The following is a 22,692-nucleotide window of genomic DNA, read 5'->3' on the forward strand; positions in this document are numbered from 1 at the left end:
AGTAATATTCACTGTTCCATACAACGGCAAAAATGTCACGGCTATTATTTACCTTAATAAAGATCGTTGTAACATGAAATTTTCTAGATTTATGAAGTACACATATTTCGCTAAGCTGGTTTTAAAATTTTATCTTCTAAAGCAGGACCATATCTACAATATTTTGGAGAAATCTTTATCTACTTACATTTTAATGATTAAAATGTAAATATATATATGCTCACTAAAAATTTAGTGATGTTGGCACGGTAATATTCATGTAATGCAGAAATGCTGTTTCAGTGATTAGATATATATACCAATTACATTCAGTATGTTCACAATCAATATTCAATTGATTAACAGAAATATATAATGAATTCGGGTTACAACTATAAAAATAGAGTAAATCCATGAAATACTATAGTTTAAGGTTTCCTTTGGATATTTATATGTATATAAACACAGATATATTTCACTTTTATAATCAGGGGTTCAATTCCCCTTGATGGACTCAGCAGATAGCCCAATGTAGCTTTGCTGTAAGAAAACACACACACACTTGTATAATCAGAATTAACCCTATTTATATGATAGCATTCAAGACAATATTATCAATATTATTATTTGACAGAAGTAATAAACGACCTTATAACGTCGAATTTATTTTTCTTTAAATGGACACTCAATGTTTTGCTTTATGTTAGTTCCCAATTAAAGAAAAAGAAACTTGGCATTATAACATGTTTTACTGCTATAATGAAAATATCTTTTAAACACCAATATGCACTGCAAAAATTAAGTAAATAGTGAACTACTTTGTTTATATTTACCAACAAGACATTCTTTATACCGTAATCATCTTTTTACCTAAAATTAATTTTGAAAAACATAGCAAATGGCTCTCTGGTTGTTTGAACCAAAACATAAAACACTACGTTTATTTTGATATTTAATAAACTATCTCCGTACTCAAAAACTTGTAAACCTTAATTTAAAATCTTGGAATCAACTTAGTTATACATAAGAGCATCCTCCTATAGTTTATTCTATAACCTATGTTTACTATCAGGTTATAATTTGCGTCAGTAAAATTAAAAAGAGATCCAGGAAAGCTTTGAAAAAATTCCTTTTATTATACTTAATTGTTTTGATTGTAAGAACACAAAACTAAAATAATAATTTTACTTGTTTTCTTTTTTTTGTGGCTGTACAAAACATGTTATAGACATCTTCTGTTTACCTAATCTTAGAATGACTAAAATATTTTATGATTAAGTTTATCAGAATACTTGTATAGGGTAGGTATTTTTAGGTGAAGTTTGTTATTTTTATTTTACAAATGACAAACTGAGCTGTTTTTTTTCCAAAATAGCGATTAATAATTGATGTAAATGCTAATAAATGGAATAAAAAATCCACGTCTTTATAGAAATCTGTTTTACATCCTTACGGGCAAGAGTTTTCCTTTCTTTACTAACATAAGTGCTAATGCTACAATAACACTTCAGTCGCACCTTTCATTCTTAGACTATGTAAGCTAACAAAAGTACTATGAAAAAAGTTACTTTTAGTCCATTTGTAAAAGTTCTTATTTTTATACTTGCAATGTGAAAGTTCATTATTACAAAAAACAGAAATATGTTTGTATTATATAAGCAAAGCAAAAAATAAATGAGTAAAGTAAAATATATTACTTTCTGATATGCATTCAATTTTTTCTTTGATTCTGTTTAAGAACTGATAACTATATAATATTCGTGATAAAAGCGTAATTTTGTAGGATGGCGAGAAATAAAATGTATTATATTTTGAAAAATCACATAAAGTAAAAGAAATTTATATTTTTACTTTTTCTAGTCTTTTTTTTATTTCAGTGTTATTTTACATATAAAAATGAGACAGGATATTATTTGTGCATCCTAATCTCAGCTGTTAATCCTTTCGTGATTATTTATTTGTTTTTAATTGTTTTCAGGATATATTGTGTATTGATGTTGCTTACTTACTTTGATGTTACTTACTTTCTTTGATCTCTCCAGTTAAATTTTAAACAAGATTTTTTTCTGGAGGTGATTTCTTTAATTTTTCTTGTCATATTTCCTTGAAGTGATAAAAATAGGAACCAATAGAACACACAGTTTATCAAAATGCCTCCGCTAGCATAGAATATTGGATATTTGTAATAATACAAAAAACAAATACAGAATAAACCTATACAATTGTACATTAATTATAAATTCACGGTATAATAACTATGTATAGGAAAAACATCTTTTCACTATTTTGAAACTTTTTGTCGCGATATGAATGACTCATTTTACAGAATTAGTACACATATATTTAATCCGTTGATGCTTTGGTTCTTTTCGCCCCCCCCCCCTCAATCCATTATGACTAGATAGTCATTTAAAAATAACTATTCAAAAATGAAAACTCTCTATAGGAGAAGGAAGTGTGAAAACAGCTTGTAGCTGGTACTGCTTGGCTTCATGGAAACCAGGACGCATCGTACATTACACAGGCTTCCTTTCAAAACCCATGCTAACGGTACGGAGAAAATAAGATCTGTACGTGTGCGTAGGACGTTCAGTTTAAATGTATTCCATTCTGATGTAAGCAAACTACTTCCTGTTTCCTTATTCACAGACCATGAATTTTATAACAAAGTCGAGGATTTTTCTAATACACAAGAAAATAAAAATCTGGTAAAGAAATAAATTTGCAGCATAAATAAATGATGAATTTCTGTATGTACAGTCTAAAGAAAAGTGTGTATAGCTGATGAGTTTAAAAACAAATGCCACTACCAATGATGATAAAAATAAATTAATTAATTTGTCTATGTGTCTGTCGGATTCAATTTACATTAATTTCAAGTAACGCCAAACATTTGTTACGAAATATATTTATGAACCATTGTTGATATACTAAGTAACCTAAAGATAAAGGTTTGCTTTGTGAAAATTCCATGTTTTAGAAGATACAAAATATTTAAGAGTTTATACTGGTTATTAATACTTACAGAAACGACGCCTTACGGGCAGCTGTTTGTATTACTAATTGCTAGTCGTAGTATTCATCACTCATTGAAAATATTTTATTAAAACGAAAAGTTTCTAATAAAAAAAGTTCAGATTGTGCTCTTTAGTCATGCGATATTCATTACATCAAAAATCATTAAGTCAAAATTCCTATACGTCTTACTAGTATAACTGTAATGTTTTCACATATCAACAGTGGTATTGTTCAATAAAAAAATAATATTTTAAGAACTTCAGTTTCTCTGTACTACATTTACAAATTACGTCAATAAATATATAATAAAATCCTCATGTACAGTCCTAGTGGGAGTGATGTTCTTCTTGTGAGGAGACTAGTTTTATTTAAAATTGTGTTCTATTATAAATAAATGGTGTTACAAATACCGTAATTATTTTTCTATTTGTATATATATCATAATGCTCCACTAATATCTTTCAGAAAAAAACACGAATAACGCTCGAATGATACATTACATAAACATATTTAACAGTATAATAGTATACAAACAAAGCTTAGAAACTTCGCATTTGATCCTCGTAGACGGATTATTGCGATTTTGAGGCTTGCTCGAGTCATGCTGTTGCGTCCTTGAGCAAGATACTTTACTCAAACATTTCAGTCTACCCAGTTGTATGACGGGTACCAGCTGGTAGCTGGGGGTTAACCTGCGATGGACGTAACAGGCCACCAATCTGTTTGTCATTATGCGCAAAGCTATACACTGCCTAACACTGTTTGCTTTGAATTCCCGTAAAGCTACACGAGAGCTATCTGCGCTAGTCATCCCTAATTTAGCAGTTTAAGACTAGAGGGAAGGCAGCTAGTCATCACCACCCACCGCTAACTCTTGAGCTACTCTTTTACCAACACATAAAGAGATTGACCGTAACATTATAACGCCCCAACGGGTGAAAGGGCAAAAATATTTGGTGTGGTGTGGATTCAAACCGCTGACCCTCAGATTACGAGCCGAGCGCCTTAACCACCTGGTCATGCCGCGCCAATCTCTTTCTGAACAACAATGTTATGGTACAGAGTAAATGTTGTTGACTAGTGGCAAAATATTCATTGATCTGAAACTTAAATATGAGAATAGCTCTTCATTCGGCTATTATCAAGCAAGTTCAGTTTAGATAAAACCCTGAATCACCCTTTTTGATTTTTAATTCAAACAAATATGAACGTTAACGAGTCAATCAGGATATGACAACAGCCACAAGTATATGTATGATAATACTCTGTCGGAAAGATACAGTAAAACTAGACCTCTAGTGAGAAAACGATAAGTTTGAGACCCTACAACTCTAAGATTATGGAGACCCGGCATGGCCAGGTGGGTCAAGGCGTTCGACTCGTAAACTGAGGGTTGCGGGTTCGAATTCACGTCGCAACAAACATGCTCGTCCTTTCAGCTGTGGTGGAGTTATAATATGACGGTCAATCCCACTATTCACTGGTAAAAGAGTAGCTAGTGGTGATGACTAACAACCTTCCCTCTTGTCTTACACTGTTAAATTAGGGACGGCTAGCTCAGATAGCCTTCGAGTAACTTTGCGCGAAATTCGAAACAAACAAACAAAACTAAAATTATGGGGTGCGATGGAAGACAGTTTGCACGATGTAGCTTTATTATAATAAAACGCACACAGTAACATTTTTTTTTCAGATTTATTTCTCTCTTTTCTCTAATTATAACTTATCCATACATATAATTTTCACTTCATATTATTTATAATATGTATTACATGATTATAATGGCTCTTAATTTTATTCATTTCTTTTTCAATTTAAAAATAATATATATTTTTAAAGACTGGCTTTACAAAAGTTAGGAATAATTGCATATAAAATCAAAAATATGCATAATTTTAATATATGTATTTTTACAGTTAAAATTTGTATCTTCAGGTCATCAAGATAATTTTCAACTTGTCTCAATGAACATCTCAAAATAATTCAAGTGCTATCACATTATAAAGAATCAGTTGTATCACTTAGAAAACGAAATAGAGCACTTTGTCTATTATTTTATAATTTCAGTTTTAAAATAGAAAATAAAATTTACATAATAATTATATTAAAGAGTTCTGTCAATTTACATATGAAAATTGCACTAAAATATGAACAGTTCTTCTCTGCTTAACCATATTAACTTTTATTAACCAGCATATCGCTGAATCTCTATACTAAACCTCGCATCTAAATGACTTCATTTATGGAAACACCAGTTACATGAAAATGAAGGCCACTTCTTTAGTAGCATAACTACTGGTCTTATCAAAAAACAACGGAAAGAAATTCCAAATGTCAACACACAACCAATAGCAGTTCGGCACAGTGAGTTGGTTGTAAACTATTTGTTCTTTGACTGACATTTATTTCGCTGTGTCGTCATTACTTACCTTGATGTTAGCTTGCTTGTCTCTTAAATAACCGCTAGCACCCAAGTCACGAGCATTTCTGCTGTATTATTCAAACTACAAAATTGGATAGGCGTTTCTCTTTCTCTCTTTCACTCGTTAGACCCTGAACAATTTATGGACGACAAGAAGAGGGGGAGTTGAAATTCTTTGGGTCGGGCTGGGGAGTGCAAAAATAACATTTTCCAGGAACGTGCTCATTTACAAATTCTAGTAGGTTTAGAACATGAATAATTGTGAAAAATAATCATATATGAGTTATAGAAACAAATGTATCAAAAATTATTCGTTGCTTGCATAATATATTTTTAAAACGTGCTCATTTACAGATTCCAGTGAGTTTAGAACATCAATAATAGAAAAAATAATCATATATGAGTTATAGAAACAAATGTATCAAATATTCGTTGCTTGCATAAATAATATATTGTTATGGCGTTTATGATATATAGATACATACATTAATTACACCCCAGAACGTAGAACTAAAGAGATTTTAGAGACATTGAATGTCCGTAGTATAACTTAATTATTTTAATACATCTCAACTCGTTCGAAAATATGAATAACGGTTACAATCGAAGATTTTGTTTTTGTGTATGGTTTCATCTTCCACTGGAGGAAAAACGTTGTTTAAGATCTCGAAGCTCAATGAAGAGGATGATGGGGTGGTCGAGTTTGTGTGTGAAAATATCTTTTGCAATGAATCTAATCTTTCACAAAAGCATGATTTAACTGATCAATAACGTGATGAGTAGACACTGCTAACATAATGATTAATTTTATTGTACTTTTTAATGTAAGAATATTATATTATATCATAATAACATTATTTCTACATAATATGTTTAGAAAACAAATGTCTTCAAATAAGAGGTTTAAAATAACAAATAAAAGGATCTTAAACTGTTAAAAATAATGTTAAATTACGATATTTAAGACATGAAAAGAAAAAGGTATATGCAACTGTAATACAAAATAGTTTGAGCACATAACTAATTGTATAATAACCCCAAACAAAAGCTAATATTTTACAGTTTTGAGCTTATTGAAAAAGTATGGGACATTTCTAGATTTTATTATTGTATTCAGTAAGGAAAATGACACCCTTTGCGTTAAGGTAACATTCAATTTTGTCTGGATTCTAAATTCATTAAAATTTATGTATTTTTATAAAAAAGAAAATTCATAACATAAAATAGGTAGAATACATTTAAATTTGTAAACTCCCAGATTTATATTGTTAGAAATTAGGTTTCATCCATGGAGTCTTTATAATGTGATGGTCAATTCCACTATTCATTGGTAAAAGAGTAGCCCTAGAGTTGGCCGTGATAGCTAGCTGCCTTCACTCTATTCTTAGTTAGTTAGTTATCACTATTAGATTCCATCAAGAAACATAGGGCCGCAATCGCTTGCGGATTCTTCAAAAGAAATTTTTAAGTGAGTAGGTTTGTTAGCCCGCTGCACCGAGCTGTCCCTAATTTAGTAGTGTAAGACTGGAGGGAAGGCAGCTAGTCATCACCACCCACCGCCAACTCTTGAATTACTCTTGTACCAACGAATAGTGGTATTGACCGTCACATTATAACGCCCCCACGGCTGGGAGGGCGAGCATATTTAGCGCGACGCGGGCTTGAACCCGCGACCCTCGGATTACGAGTCGCACGCCTTATGCGCTTGGCCATGCCAGACCATTCACTCTATTCTTACACTGCTAAATTAGGGACGGCTAGCGCATATAGCCCTTGTTTAGCTTTGCGCGAAATTGAAAACAAACTAAACTATGTTTCGTTACTCGTGATGGGCAGAGCACACATGACCCTTTGTGTAGCTTTGTGCATATTAACAAACAAGAACTTTTAAGTTTATCTAACACAAACACTTAGCTGCGGGTGACGTATCATTTTGTAGTGAAGTTATAAACCAATGATTCTTTAAGGCTCTATCACCATTCGGCAAGTATTTCTATTAATATTTAGCATTAGTAAAGGGTTACTGTTTAATTTAGTGACATAAGTATTCAAATACTTAATGTGGTAGAACGTTTATTTTTAATTAAGAAAGTTATATGCATCCATATATATATATATATACAATGAGTTATTTTGCTACACCTTGCAAACAACATAAACAACAGATAATATATAGTTAATTGAGTAGTTTATTTTATTATAATTATTGATGTGCCTTCACATTTATTATAAATACGGACAAAACAAACGTTAATAATTTAAGCTGTTAATAGTTTTATGCGATTAATACTATGAAGCTGAAATTGTGTTCAAACGTTCTGGGGTTAAAATTTTAAGTCTTACTGCTCATATCTCTTGCACTGGAAAGTCAGTAAAATCAAAATCAAGCGTAATTTTAAGAAAAATCTTTCAGAGCTTTGAGGCTCTTGAGTTATTTTTTGAGTAAACTTACGAGTACAACCAGTTGTTGCACCTTTTCTCCTTCTTTGTGGTAATAAAGAATTGTCGGTTACATCAACTACCTACACATGTGTGTTAATATGGCTGTTATGATCAATAAAACTGCACCTTGACTTTTCTCTTACTGCTTTTTCACAACAACTAGAGAGACCTTCAAGCGAAAGAAAGTTTTGAATGTCGTTGTAACATTTTCTTTTAAATCGGCCTGGCATGGCCGAGCGTGTTAAGGCGTGCGACTCGTAATCTGAGGGTCGCGGGTTCGCATCCCCTTCGCGCCAAACATGCTCGCCCCTTTTAGCCGTGGGGGCGTTATAATGTGACGGTCAGTCCCACTATTTGTTGGTAAATAAGTAGCCCAAGAGTTGGTGGTGGGTGACTGCCTTTCCTCTAGTCTTACACTGCTAAATGAGGGACGGCTAGCACAGATAGCCCTTGAGTAGCTTTGTTCGAAATTCAAAAACAAAACAAACAAATCCTTTCAAATTAAGTGGACACTTTTGTCACTTTACAAATACCAACCCGTCGTCTTCCTTCACTGTACCCATTTCCTTAATTTAACGATTAAGAAGTATAAAACAACAGCCATTGTCTTGATGATTTATTTTTCCAAAACTTGATTTAGTCTATCTCTCGCTTTTTTCTGTTTCACCCTTTTATTAATTCCGCTTTCTTGTTTTTTGTTTGTTTGTTTATTCTTTCTCTCTCTTTTACGATCTTACAAAGTGTTTCTTTGTTTATGTTTTTAACTGACATTATTTGGGCATTTAAATTTTTGATCTGATTTCTTTGTCAACTTAATGTTATAGCTATAAAATCGTTTAACTAATGTGCAGATAATTTTGCAAACGTCCTGAAAAAGTCAAGTAAGTAGACCATCAAGTTACTTTTACGTCATTCTATAAATAAAATTCGGACAAGTTAAAAATGGTTAAGAGTCGCTATAAAAAAGACCTGTATGTTTTCATTTTACTTAAAAAAGTTATAAATTATACCTTTATTATTAAAAATGCTGTTGGAAGTTTATATATGTATATAATCAGAAGTGTATTGAAAAAATGTTAATATTACAATTGTAAGTTCCCATATTTATTTTACAAAACGTGTTATATGGTTGTTTGTTGAGATGTCATGCAACAGACAATGAATGGTGTTACAAACAAGTTTGTTTTTTTTTGCTCAGAGATACATAGTGAATTGTGTTAACTTTTATGCTTATTTCTTGCATTTTGTTGTTTTTTTTGTAATAAAAGAAGAAGTAGAGCTAATCCTCTTTCTTTTGTGATGTTTGTTTGATTCTGAATTTCGCGCAAAGCTACCCGAGGGCTATCTGCGCTAGCCGTCCATAATTTTGCAGTGTAAGACTCATCACCCCCCACCGCCAACTCTTGGGCTACTCTTTTACCAACGAATAGTGGGATTGACCGACATAATAACGCCCCAACGGTTGAAAGAGCGAACATGTTTGGTGCGACCGGGATTCGAACCCGCGATTCTCGGATTACGAGTCGAACGCCTTAACCCACCTGCCTGGTCTTTCTTTTGTTCTCTTTCAATATTAACATTTAGCGTCATTCTATTAAAACATATTGTAGAAGTAAAAAAAAACACTTTTTTTTTTAGGTAGGGGAATTACAACTCTCCAGTGATGCAGACATTATACATTATAACATCGTATCTCACACACTGTTAATAAATAGAGGATAAATAAATACAAAAAATGTAACATTTATTTCCATAATAACTACATGTATGCATTTGTAGTAAAATATGTTTATTAATGGAACACAGTATTATCTTTTAATTAACTGTCCTTTGGGGTAACATTATTGCGCTTTTTGTATTAGCCTGCCTAAAATGTTTCAATACAATTGCCTTTTATCCCCTCCACTATTCTTTCATGTAATGTATGTTATATATATATATTTTAGGTATGACGTAAAAGCTGGTCACCACGAGTCCCTGGGTTGCCATGGAAACACGGACTCAAGTGTCCCTGAGACACCTGCAAATATCTCATTTTCCTTTAAACTGCTTAGCGTCGTCTTTTAGAACGGATGGCTACTTTGTATCAAGAGAACCGAAAAGGTAAGGGTAATTATATAATAGCTTTATTGATAGCAAACAAGTCTATTTTGTTTGAAGTACTTTAAAATAAATTTTGAGAAAAGAATCACAGCATTTCAAATCCTACTGAACCATTCAATGCATAGCTATAGAAACATGTGTCATTGAAGAACTTACTCTGAACAATAAAAATATTTTATGTAAAACACAGAAAACGACGTACCACCATACTTTGTTAAACGTGGGTTAAAACAATAACAGTGTGAAATCAATCTTATACTTCGAAGTGAATAACAGACTTTTATTTCTACAGACGTTTAATATGTGGCTTTCTGTTATTCTCAAACAACAGAGTTTACATAAAGCAATAAGTTTTTCAATCTGATTTAACTCTTACCATATTGTGTTTTTCAAACACAATGTTATTCACTTCTTTCTATATGAATTAAAACAAATATAAATAAATAATTTTTAATTTTTACTCGTGTGTAGATATAATTGTTAACTTGGCAGTTTTTTCTATGGAATATTTAATATCCAAGAACCGTATCTCTAACACTTTAACATTGTATTTAAAGATAAGCAGAAGGTCGTATATTTAATATATAACCTTTTGTAATTAGCCCTACATTCTATGCGTGAAGGAAAATAAAAATATGACCTCTTTTGTCATGTTCTATCTAGGTCACAAATTGTAGTAGCATTATACTAACATGCATTAGTTGTTTCTTTGTTTGTCGTTGTTTTTCGTAGCCCTCAGCTAGTACACTGGTATGTCTACGGATTTACCACGCTAAAATCAGTGGTTCGATTTCCCTCGGTGGACTCAACAGATAGCCCGATGTGACTTTACAATAAGAAAATACACACTCTTCTTCGTAAAATTTTAAAGATGTCGGTTTAATTGCAGCTATTATTAATTATTACTTCGCATGCTTCGAATCACTGCAAATGATGATATTTTTGACTGGATCACTGCTGAAACTAGTTACTATTTCATATACTTACCTTCAGTAGTAGTTTCAACATTTTTTTCTGGTAAAGCTACTGTAAAAATCAACACGAATGATGATGTAGCTTGAAAAACAATAGTATCTCATTAGTGCGTTATTATACATTAATTAAATAATGGTTAAAAAACTTTGCATTTAAACAGATGAGTTGCTTTATGTTTCAACATAATAAAGTGACGTTATTCACTCAAAAGTTGTAAACATTGAATATAAACCAAAATACATCAAAAGTTTGTAAATTAGCAGATGATTACATTATGTCGTTTCACGAGTAAACAAGCCACATGCCAACCTTATATTTTTAGCCGAAATCAAGAACACGAACCACTGTAAGAGTATTGATTCAGTTTTGTATGAGGATCAACTACAGAGTTGGATAAACACGGCAGATTGTAAGCTGATATGAATTAGAATTATGGAGCATGACTTTTGTGTTACTTAAAAAAAAAAACAAGCACCAACGAAATAGGATGGAAGTTTTGTGAATTAAAAATTAGTATAAAGTGTTACAGGAAAAACAACAACAGACAAATAAATTTATAGCGTAACTGAATGATGAATTTCTATACGTCGAGTTTAAAACAAACGCGTTTGTAACTGATAAACTTATAAACAAATGTCACTTCCATTGGTAATAAAAATAAACTAATTAGTTTTTCTATGTTTCCGTGACAGTTCTTTTATATATTATTGAACAATGCACAGAAATATTTGAAGTGCTGTATCCTGTCACGATATATTGTGTGAAATACTATTGATATACTAAACAATCTAAAATACAAAATGCTGATGTGTCTATCGTGGTTAATAACATTAACAGTGGAATAATAATAATAGTATGGAAGTATTGTAAATTGTTCAATATAGAAGTTGAACTGCTAGTTATTGAAGGAACATTTAGTTCGTGAACCTGGTGGTGACAAATTCAGGTCGAAGTATAGAAACCAGCATAATTCAATATACAGTACTTGCTGCAAAACCTTTTAGAGTTTCAGTTCCACTCTACAAAATTTATCAGGTACTAACATCAACTTTCTAAAGATTAAGTCAAATCTCCATTGCAATAATATATATAATACATAAGATATGCATCCTACTGATCCATTGAGTTCGAATGCAACAACAGTCAAAGGCTTTCTGCCATCGAGTTTTTATTTAATGTTCTATGAGATTCAAATGCATATGTAAATAATTATATACAAAAGTATAATTCACTATTTTCAAATAATTTTGAATCTCCGTCACGTCCTTACAGATTATGATGATTGTACATCTTTAAAATAGCCCTGCAGCATAGTTACAATTGCAAAGGGCTCTACTGTAATACTGTAAAGCTCATGGCACATCACTCCTCCATGATAAATTCCATAATCCACTTAGTGACAAGAACGACACTTTTACACTGCCATTTTCATTAGGGTGTATCCCAGTTGCTCATCGTTAAGTCTGAATCCTTATAATGTTAAAATTCTGGTTTCAATAACTGTGGTGGGCAGGGTAAAGATAACCCATTGTATAACTTTCCGCTTAAAAACAGAAATCCAAAGGCGTTGCGTCTGGCAATTTGACCATTATATTACAGCGTAAGTACCTATTTCACTTTCCCTTGTGTAGCTTTTTCAGATTGAGATTCTTTTCGACTATGTTGCCTACCGTTGCCTGGAGCACGCAGACAGCTTTGACTTCTGTTATATGACGCCACACTTTGTTTTCCGTGTCTGTTATACGATTTGTATTTAATCCTGGATTCAAAATAAGAACCTTAAAGAGCATTAAATTTTGATTATTTTGAATGTCACTTATTTCAGTTTTTATGCTGTTAATGTTGATCCTAATTTACCATATCAGTTTAATGATATGATCAGTTAAAATAATTTCGTGTTAATTAGCTACGATGAAACTAAAAGAAAAATAATCGTAAAATTATACTTTCAGTGAAATCATATCTACTGCCATTGTGCACTTCGTTTATTCGTAATCACTGCACATTTATAGTTTTTATAAGAAAGTGAGAGAAAAAATTAATCATTTTTTTCATTCTTCTATAGTGTTATAAAATATTATATTAAACATGTACCTAATATTCTACACAGCATTTAACACATACATGAATAAGATTGACGTTTCCTGTTTTGATAGAGCCTCTAGTTCATAAATTCATTGTTATTAGTTTCTCCAGAAACAAATGTCGAAATTCTCAAGATGACATTTAGAATCTCAATATTGAGTAATTTATCGTTGGTTGGTTTAATCCAACGTTTGTCTCATACAAGTTGTCTTAATTGTCTGCTGTTTTAGCTCTACTTTGAGTAAGTTTCGTACCCCCTAAGACAGCATGGGCAAGAAGGACTTCCGTCTGATTTTTCTCTACGATTTCAAACTTGGACGAAAAGCTACCGAAACTACTCGAAGCAACAACCAAGCATTCATGGATCTGTTACTGAACGTACAGCTCAGCGTTGGTTCTAAAGATTTCGACATGGAGATAAAAGTCTTGAAGACCACAAAGGTCGGGAAGGAAGCCATCCTTACATGACAACACATTAAGGGAAGCACTTGAGAGAGACCGTCGCACAACAGTACGTGAGCTTGCAGAAAAGCTAGGCACAAGCAAATGAAGCATTGCCAACCATCTGAGTGAGATTGAAAAGACGAAAAGTTGGAGAAGTGGGTTCCACATGAACTGACTGAAGATCAACAAAATCGGCGTTATGAGAGCTGTCAAGAATGACGCTCCAAAAATTGAACGAATGGGGAATCGAGGTTCTGCTTCATCCACTTCAATCCCAAGATTTTTATCGTACAGATTTTTATTTTTTCAAGCACTTTGACAACTTGTTAAACAATAAACGCTTTCAAAACCAGGCAGCTGCAGAAGAAGCTTCATTGACCATAGAAACTCTGATTTTTACGGCAAGGGCATAAACGGCATCGTTACACGATGACAAAAGTGTGTTAAAGCAAATGGTGCTTACTCTAATTAAAGCATATTTTACAACACTGGTTTATAATTTTCCAGTCTTCGTAGTTCAAAAACGACATTCATTTCTGGACAATCTTATATATTAACCAAGAGTCACGTTTGATGGTATTATTCTACTTTTCTAGTAAGTTTGCATGTGTAATGAATAAAGATATAAAAATTGATACCAAAACCTGACTGTTAGATTTAAAAACATATAGTTTGCACCACTTTAACAAGAATACAGTTCTAACACTTGGTGTCACATGCAATTAAATGAGCTAATATCGTAGTATCAGACTTGAAATGCTGGTTAAAATTAAACATCTTTTATTATTATTATCTGGAGTGTAAAGGTCGATTATTTCTACTGTAACATATTAAATTATAACATTAGAATTTAATTACGCTAACTTGTAGACAAGGAAAGTGACATTTTTTTACGTTGAGTTACACCACTCTAAAAGTTGAAATTTAAAAGAAATATTACTCACATGTGCTGTATAAAATATCATTTAGAATTTGGAACAATTACTAACGTTTTTTTTACCTCCTAAAATGTTTTTGGTCCTTTATTCTATATGAATTGTATCTTTTTAAGAGCAGAATGTAAGTTTTAGTTGCAAGACGTAAAAAAATGCTTAGGAATTTGGTATTGATCAAAACTAGCTAAAGTAATTTATAAGAAAAGTTATAAATAAATCCTATACTGCATCAGCTTGTAGCTTTACGTACATGTGTTTGACTTCTTCCTCAAACAGTTCTGGAGCTAGTAGGAAGCAAACAAACACAACGTAACCCAGAGGTGTGGTCTGGCATGGCCAAGCGCGTAAGGCGTGCGACTCGTAATCTGAGGGTCGCGGGTTCGCGCCCGCGTCGCGCAAAACATGCTCGCCCTCCCAGCCGTGGGGGCGTATAATGTGACGGTCGATCCCACTATTCGTTGGTAAAAGAGTAGCCCAAGAGTTGGCGGTGGGTGGTGATGACTAGCTGCCTTCCTTCTAGTCTTACACTGCTAAATTAGGGACGGCTAGCACAGATAGCCCTCGAGTAGCTTTGTGCGAAATTCCAAAACAAACAAACCCAGAGGTGTTATCTATGTACGAATTCGTTCTACCAATGAAGCTTAAAATGTACCTGAAGGTCAGGCATGTGTAAAATTTAAGAGTAAGTTTACAGGGTTGATAAACTCGAATTAGGCGACGTATTTTGTTCCAAGGTCGCCATATTTGAAAATATATTCATTTCCATCTTTCCCTCCTTATACACACGTCCATACTTTTAATAGCACCAAACTTGAAACTGAGGTATTCAAGGGTTGGTGTCCTAACTGTACTTTTTGTTGGTTTTTCCTTAGGAGGGTGGTAAGCACCCTCTCCGTTGGTGTGTGTGTGTATATATATATATATGAGTGATTGTGGTTAATGAAGGAATTTAGGAACTTGCTCGGTACTCTGTTTGTTTGTTTGTTTGGTTTTGAATTTCGTGTAAAGCTACTCGAGGGCTACCTGCGCTAATCGTCCCTAACGTAGCAGTGTAAGACTAAGGGGAAGGCAGCTAGTCATCATCACCCACCGCCAACTCTTGGGCTACTATTTTACCAACGAATAGTGGGGTTGACCATAACATTATAATGTCCCCACGGCTGAAAGGGCGACCATGTTTGGTGGAACAGGGATTCGAACTCGCGACTCTCAGAATACGAGTCGAGCTCCTTAACTAACTGACCATTCACGGCCTGGGTACACTAACCACTCTGTAAATTACAAGGGGGGCCTTTGAGCCCAGTTGCTAAATTCAATTTTATTATACTAAAAATAGTCCAGTAAAACAAAGTGACTTGAAATACTTAATGCCACAAATTAATGCTATACAATAATAATTATAATAAAACCTGAAAATGTATTAAATTATAATTTGAATGATATTTACGTCGTAATGTTTCTTACGTTCAAAAGAGAGAATAGCATTCATTGCAAGTAAGTGAAACGTTTGTTCGTTAGTTTGTTTGTTTGAGGTTAGGCACAGAGCTACACATTGATATATTTGTGCTCTGCCCACCACGAATATCCAAACTCGGTTTTTAGCGTGGTAAGTCAATAGACAGAACATTGTGTCAGTAGTGGGCGGTGAAATGTCACCTGTCAATAATCTGTCTTTACATAATCTAACATTAAATACCTCGTTCCTATTTTTTATTTGGTTCCAACATTTCACTATGTCCATATCTCTCTTAAGAATGTTTTAAACATTAGAAATAGTCTAATTGAAACCTAACATACAAAATTAATGTGTACATGTAATCAGCAACTAGGGTGCATAACTAGCTTTATCTTATCATTATAAAATATGCCCTTGGGTTTGTCCTTGTACTAAATTGTCACAGAGTATCGTAAAATTATCTTGTTTAACCGATTAGACAAAAGTTTAATTTAAAAAAAAAATGTTTTAAGACTGATTAAAACTAATATCACGTGCTAATGTGTCCTTCGTTAATCGTACACGATATAAGCTTCACTAAACTACAGCATATATAAACTTTCACTTAAATTAACAGAAAGCTAAATACATTCAAGTTATAATAAATCTTTATTATCCCATTATTCATAAAATGGATACTATTATTAGTGTACTGAAACATGGTTTGTGCGTCACATCTCACATTTAAAACGTATTTCATTTCTAAATAAAACACCGAGAAACGTGTTTTCCAATTATCATGATAATCAATCAAATATTTTCCTACCTCTCCTAAATACCGTTGTAAATAAATATCGAAAATATAAATGTATACAAAGGCAACTAAAATCTGTTAATAAACAACCTTATATTCTCTAACTAAATATCTTTATGTGGTTAAAGACGTAAATATATGCAGGCACACGCTACCACTGACCACTTACAAAAATTTGATCAGACATTTAATAGATTAGGTACTGATAAATTTGAATATTCCATAACGCGGTTTACAAAGGTTGCTCATTGTTCTCTTGAGATATCAATTTATATCAGTGAAGGCTTCAAGAATCGGTAAAAGCCTTTCTAACATTAAATCGTAATGGCGGAGACCGCATTGTTGACAACACTTCAACTTGACTGCTAATATTTCAAACCGGTAATTCCCGGATATTCAAACAGGTTCTGTTTAGGATAGCATTTTACATTTTATTAGCAAATTAAAAGTATTTTAGGAATGGAAAAAAAGTTAGAAAATAACACATTTGTCAATGTTGTCAGTATGACTGAAAATGCACAAATCCGATAAATTCGACAAGACATACTGTTATTTTAAAGTATTCATGCGAAATACACATTATTTTGTACTTAAAATATAGTAAAGGTTGAATGTAAAAGTACATATATTATTTAGCATATATATGTATTCACTGCTCTTTATGTATCGTGTGATAACATTCGGACCTATTTTATATTGCATATTATAATTTATATGGCATTACTTTTACTCAGTTTACTCAATTTTTTCAAAACTTCACCACAAAATTTTTTTGTATTTTCCTATCTAATCGTATACAATTTTTATATATACTAGAAATGCTGACTTATTACCCGCTAATGAGTACATCAATGTATTAATCTCAGTTAATAAATGTCTATCTACTGTTGCTTCCATCACTTTATATAGAGATTTTCACAATTTTTGCTACTTCAATGCGCGAATATATGGTTCCTTCCATAATTTTTGTTTGTTTATCGATAAATAAAACTCTTTTCAATTTAAAATTTTTTTATGGATACATAAAACATAACTTATGTTGGTTTTGAAAAAGAAAAACAATTCTTGATATTGTATAAAGGAGTATTTAATATATAAAATACTCAAATATTTATACTTATGCCAAACCAACATGTGCTAATAAAAACGTGTGATATTGTGTTTTTCTGAGAGCATTCTTAAAGGTTTATTTGTTTGTTTTTGAGTTTCGCGCAAAGCTACACGAGAGATATCTGCGCTAGTCGTCCCTAATTTAACAGTGTAAGACTAGAGGGAAGACAACTATTCATCACCACCCGCCGCCAACTCTTGCGTTACTCTTTTACTAACGAATAGTGAGATTTACCGTCGCATTATAATGCCCTCATGGCTAAAAGAGCAAGCATGTTTGATGTGACGGGGATTCGAACCAGAGAATCTCAAATTACGAGTCGAGAACCCTAACCACCTGGTCATTCCGGCCCATTCTTAATGGTAAAATTTTGATATTTTGTAATAATATTTGTATGTTTGATGAAACATATACAAACTTACTAATTGTACGTAGATGAAAACAATGCGTTTTTTGTAAACTATATATTAGCTAATTCATCTTTTCCAATTTGATGTGTCGTTGTCGTTGAATCAGACCAACTGTTTTCAGTTTATCTTATCAGTGTAGAAACATGTGCAACTTATGTATATACAACCAAAATTATTTCAGCTGGTATACGATTCGAAGAAATTAAGTAATAAAAACAAGTTTTTCTTAGTAACAGTTTCCTTTAGGTTTCTTAATTAAATATACACTATACTATTAGAGTGTCAAGAGAAATATCCTTATCCATCAATTACATGTTCTTACTGAGTTTGCACGAGAATCCTATGGTATGGTTGGTAAGGTCGGCAGCTGTTACAAACAATAATTTGAAATCACAAAGCTATACGGAAATAATATCATAGGTCTTGAAAGATAAATTTCTACTGAATGCAATATTAATAGCACAAATGTCTGAGAAATTTTAGACCACCTGCTCCATACATAAATTGTTTATGCTGTAATAGAAAACAATCGGATGGGCTAATGTAGGGATCAAGCAAACTTTGAAACGTATTTTTCAAATGAAACTGTGCATCTGGTATAAACTTTATTACTCAGGTCCTTAATGAAACTTTAGACCTGTAGACAATTATAATTATTATGTATTAGGAGCTTCATGTATGTGATACAATGCTATACACCACTTGCATTAACAGAAATGTAACTGGAATGGCTATATCTCAACTTGCATGATGATACTTTATACATTACTGCAATGGCTAAACGTAACATCCCTTTTATCAGTTTGTTCGCTTTCAATATATTTTAGCGACTTTTGGCGCAGATAACATTAGAATAACGTTGCATGAAATTCAACAAATGAATGAACCTAAATGTTACTATGTTAAATATATGAAATCAGCAATATTTTATTAATTCTATATTTCTTGTCGAATCCCATATTTAACAAAACCAGTTTAAAGAGTATGGTATTCAAAAGCAACCAGAGCTGGTATTTAAACTAATTATAGTTTGATACTCCCAATAAATCAAGTTGTATAAATATATAATTGTTTTATATGAGTGACTAAGCCATTCATATTCCGCTAAGTCAAATAGTGCTTGTTACGCTCTTTAACTATAAGAGTATTTTGTGGTTGTAAAAGAACAAGTTTTGAGTACCTGTCACATAAGTTAACAGCATTATTCGAAATTCAAAGTTATCTCGATTTTGCTAATGTGTTTTAGTTTATTCTTAAATAAAATGTTACAAAAAATGATTACTTCACAGATTGACGTTGTTTCTTTCAAGGTTATCTGTAACTCGAAAAACATTTTCTTGCTCTTCCTAGTTCCTTTTAAACAAATGACTAGATTTTCGTTTTTGCACTACCAGAAGAAAGGCGGAAGACTTTCGAAACGTCGTTTCCTACACTTGTGCCTCCAAAACAGGTAGTTGCTGTCCATTCTACAAAGTTTCATCATAAATACTCTGCTTAAACAATCTATCAAAGAATATGCTCAAGTCCTGCCAGTAAATCATAAATAAAAGGCCCGGCAGTGCCAGGTGGGTTAATGTCTTTGACTCGTAATCCGAGGTGTGTGGGTTCGGACCTTCATCGCATCAAACATGATCGCCCTTTCAGCCGTGGGGACGTTGTAATGTGACGGTCAATCCCACTATTCATTGGTAAAAGAATAGCCCAAGAGTTGGCTGTGGGTGGTTATGACTAGCTGCCTACACTCTAGTCTTACACTGCGAAATTAGGGATGGCTAGCGCAGATAGCCCTCGTATAGCTTTGCGGGAAATAAAAATATATATAAAGCGCCATCTGTTGGACATTTCTTAATACATTATTAAATTTTGTCTATTATATATAAAACTACTTGTTAATTTATCTATTACTGTTAAGCATAAAATTTATTGTATGTGCTAACTATTCTATATGCTCAGTATTATGTTTTAACAATTTTATTGTAGTTTTCCCGCAATAAAAAATGAAATACATGTGGAATGTTGTACAAATTGAAACCAAATTTGTGGGTCTTAAATTTCCCTACTATAAAATACTAATGTTATATTTTAGAAGTTTCAATTCTAAGATGAGATCGCAAAATTTTATTTTAAAATTACTCCTAGCAGATTTATCGTTTCAGCAGTTTTGTGTATGTGATTATAAACATGTATGTACATTATGTATATACGCATTTAAAAGTTAAACAAGATAACAGTAAAGTTCAATCATAACGAATAAATCGAAGTCAGTTTTGATATTTTTATCAAAAATCTTTACTTTTTAAAACATCTAACTATAAATACAATATTTACAAACTCGTTAAGGTAGAAAATAAGCAAACACTAGAAATATTTCCATGAGTTTAACATAAAACGTAGTTCATAATAATTTTGTAACAATAACGTTTTTGATAATCGTTTGTTTTTCACTCCTTAATAGGTTTTTCACATAAGAATTTCCTGATCGTAAGTTGTATATAGCAAGTATGTAGCATGAGCTTTAAAACATAAATAATTGTTTCTATTTATATTTTTTATGTTTTTCTTAATTAGGTGCAGTTTTACTGTTCTACTCAATACTTATGTAAACGTATTAAATATTTATTTGTTCAGATCTTTGTTGATTATCTTATGTAGATGTAACTCTGTAGAATACGGAATATTTGCTGGATAGGAACAGACATGAACAAAATAAGACAACAGAGAAGAAAAGGAATTCATGGTTGTATATATGTATATAAAGGTCACATCTTGATGTGCCTTATATTTCCATTAAGCCAGTCTCCCGTGAATTTGTCGTGTTATAAATGTCTTAAATGACTTTATGTAACGAATTTTTCTTTGTTACAAGTAATTGGTATTTTTAACATCCTGAATAATGTATATTGTTGACTAACCCAAAGTTTTGTTTGAAAAAATTAACACTTATGTGGTATAATGAACTGAACTGTTTCTTTTTGCAGAAAGCGAATAAATTTAATATGAAGTAATTACCGAATTCGATACTTCCAGAGCTGTACCCGAGCTTGATACATTCTCTGCTTGAATACAAATCAAGCACTCGTTTTATATTATTAAGAGTTTTTTTTATTACTTATTTTGGGTTTGGTTTGTTTTACATTTCACGCAAAGCTACACGAGGGCTGTCTGCGCTAGCCGTCCCTAATTTAGCAGTGTAAAGCCAGAGGGAAGGTAGATAGTCATTACCACTTACCGTCAACTCTTGGGCTATTCTTTTACCAATGAATAATGGGATAGACCGTCACAGTATAACGCCTCCACAACTGAAAAGACAAGCATGTTTGGTGTGACAGGGATTCGAGTCCGCGATCCACATATTTTGAGTCGAGTGCCTTAACCACCTGGCCATGCATGGAATATTAATTTTGGGACGATGGGATTTTTCTAAAGACTTTTACTCTGTTGTTTTAATATTATCATTGCAAATTTAAATTAACACAGATTTTTTTCGACTTTGCTGATTACTACTGCTTGAAATTAATGAAAGAGTTTGCTATTAACGTATGATTGCAAGTATTTTTTTGTTCTAGATAATATTCCAGATTATTCCTTTAAAAACTTTGTATTGAAATATTATTAAGTTGTGTATTTTCAATGATAATTAAAAGCAGGTAACATTTCTATTATTAAATCTCACTTCTCGAATGTTGGATACGATTACCGAAACGCATAGGTTATACGTAAACAATAAGTAATTGCAACTAAATGATCATTAGTGCAATACACAATGCAAAATATGTGAAAGAAAAGCAAATAAGTTGCACAATGCATTCATGTTTGCTTTGAACAGAACAGTACAGTATGCCATATTTTTCGATATGGCTTAGTTTTGAAATATGGTTCCAAATGTTGTGTTACTTCATATAATTCAGCTAAGTTGTTTGGTTACCGTTTAATCAACTCAGTTTTCATATATGATTATGCAACTTCGATAGTACTTGTTATCACTGTTCCACTAACTTAATTTACCTCACAAATCAATTCACCACATTTGCTTCACGTTTTAAATCACTGTTTAAATGGAAGATGGATCTCTGACCTGAGTAAGTGATATGATGGTTAATAATATATTTGTGCCTGTCAGTAATAATAAAACTAATATTTCTGTGTAAATTTCATACACCATTGGCTGAGGTTCTACAGTCCACCCTTATATTTGTCCTTTAACATGGTTCATAGTAGAAATACGTAAAGTGTGATGCAGTTCCCTTCTCTGACATTGAACAAAATGTTATTGATTGTTGCCAAACAATTTGAATTTTGATTTATCTGTAAAAAGCGCCCTCTTTCAACTTTCTTAATTTAATCCCACTGTTTGAAGTTTGACATACATTTCAGCTGTTTGATAGTTATCTCTCTTAAGCAGTGGTCTTTGAACAGCTAGTTACACATCCATTGAGATTAATCGGTGCTAATGTGCTTCCTACTATTCTGAAGGTACTATTCACACCTGTTCTTAACGATAGACCACAGACAGGTTTTT

The 22,692-nt window shown here is 32.4% G+C and overlaps 1 long non-coding RNA gene across 12 annotated transcripts in view; it reads left to right on the forward strand.

Annotated features, from left to right (window-relative positions):
* LOC143252805 (uncharacterized) overlaps nucleotides 1-22,692 on the forward strand; it is a 169,686-nt gene that overhangs the window by 775 nt on the left and 146,219 nt on the right. For all 12 annotated transcript variants that reach the window (XR_013029153.1, XR_013029146.1, XR_013029148.1 and 9 more), the window contains exon 2: nucleotides 9,808-9,964. This is a non-coding gene — a long non-coding RNA (uncharacterized LOC143252805). The remainder of the gene's footprint in view (nucleotides 1-9,807; nucleotides 9,965-22,692) is intronic.

Source organism: Tachypleus tridentatus, chromosome 6, assembly GCF_004210375.1.
Source record: "Tachypleus tridentatus isolate NWPU-2018 chromosome 6, ASM421037v1, whole genome shotgun sequence".
Taxonomy (NCBI): Eukaryota; Metazoa; Arthropoda; class Merostomata; order Xiphosura; family Limulidae; genus Tachypleus; species Tachypleus tridentatus.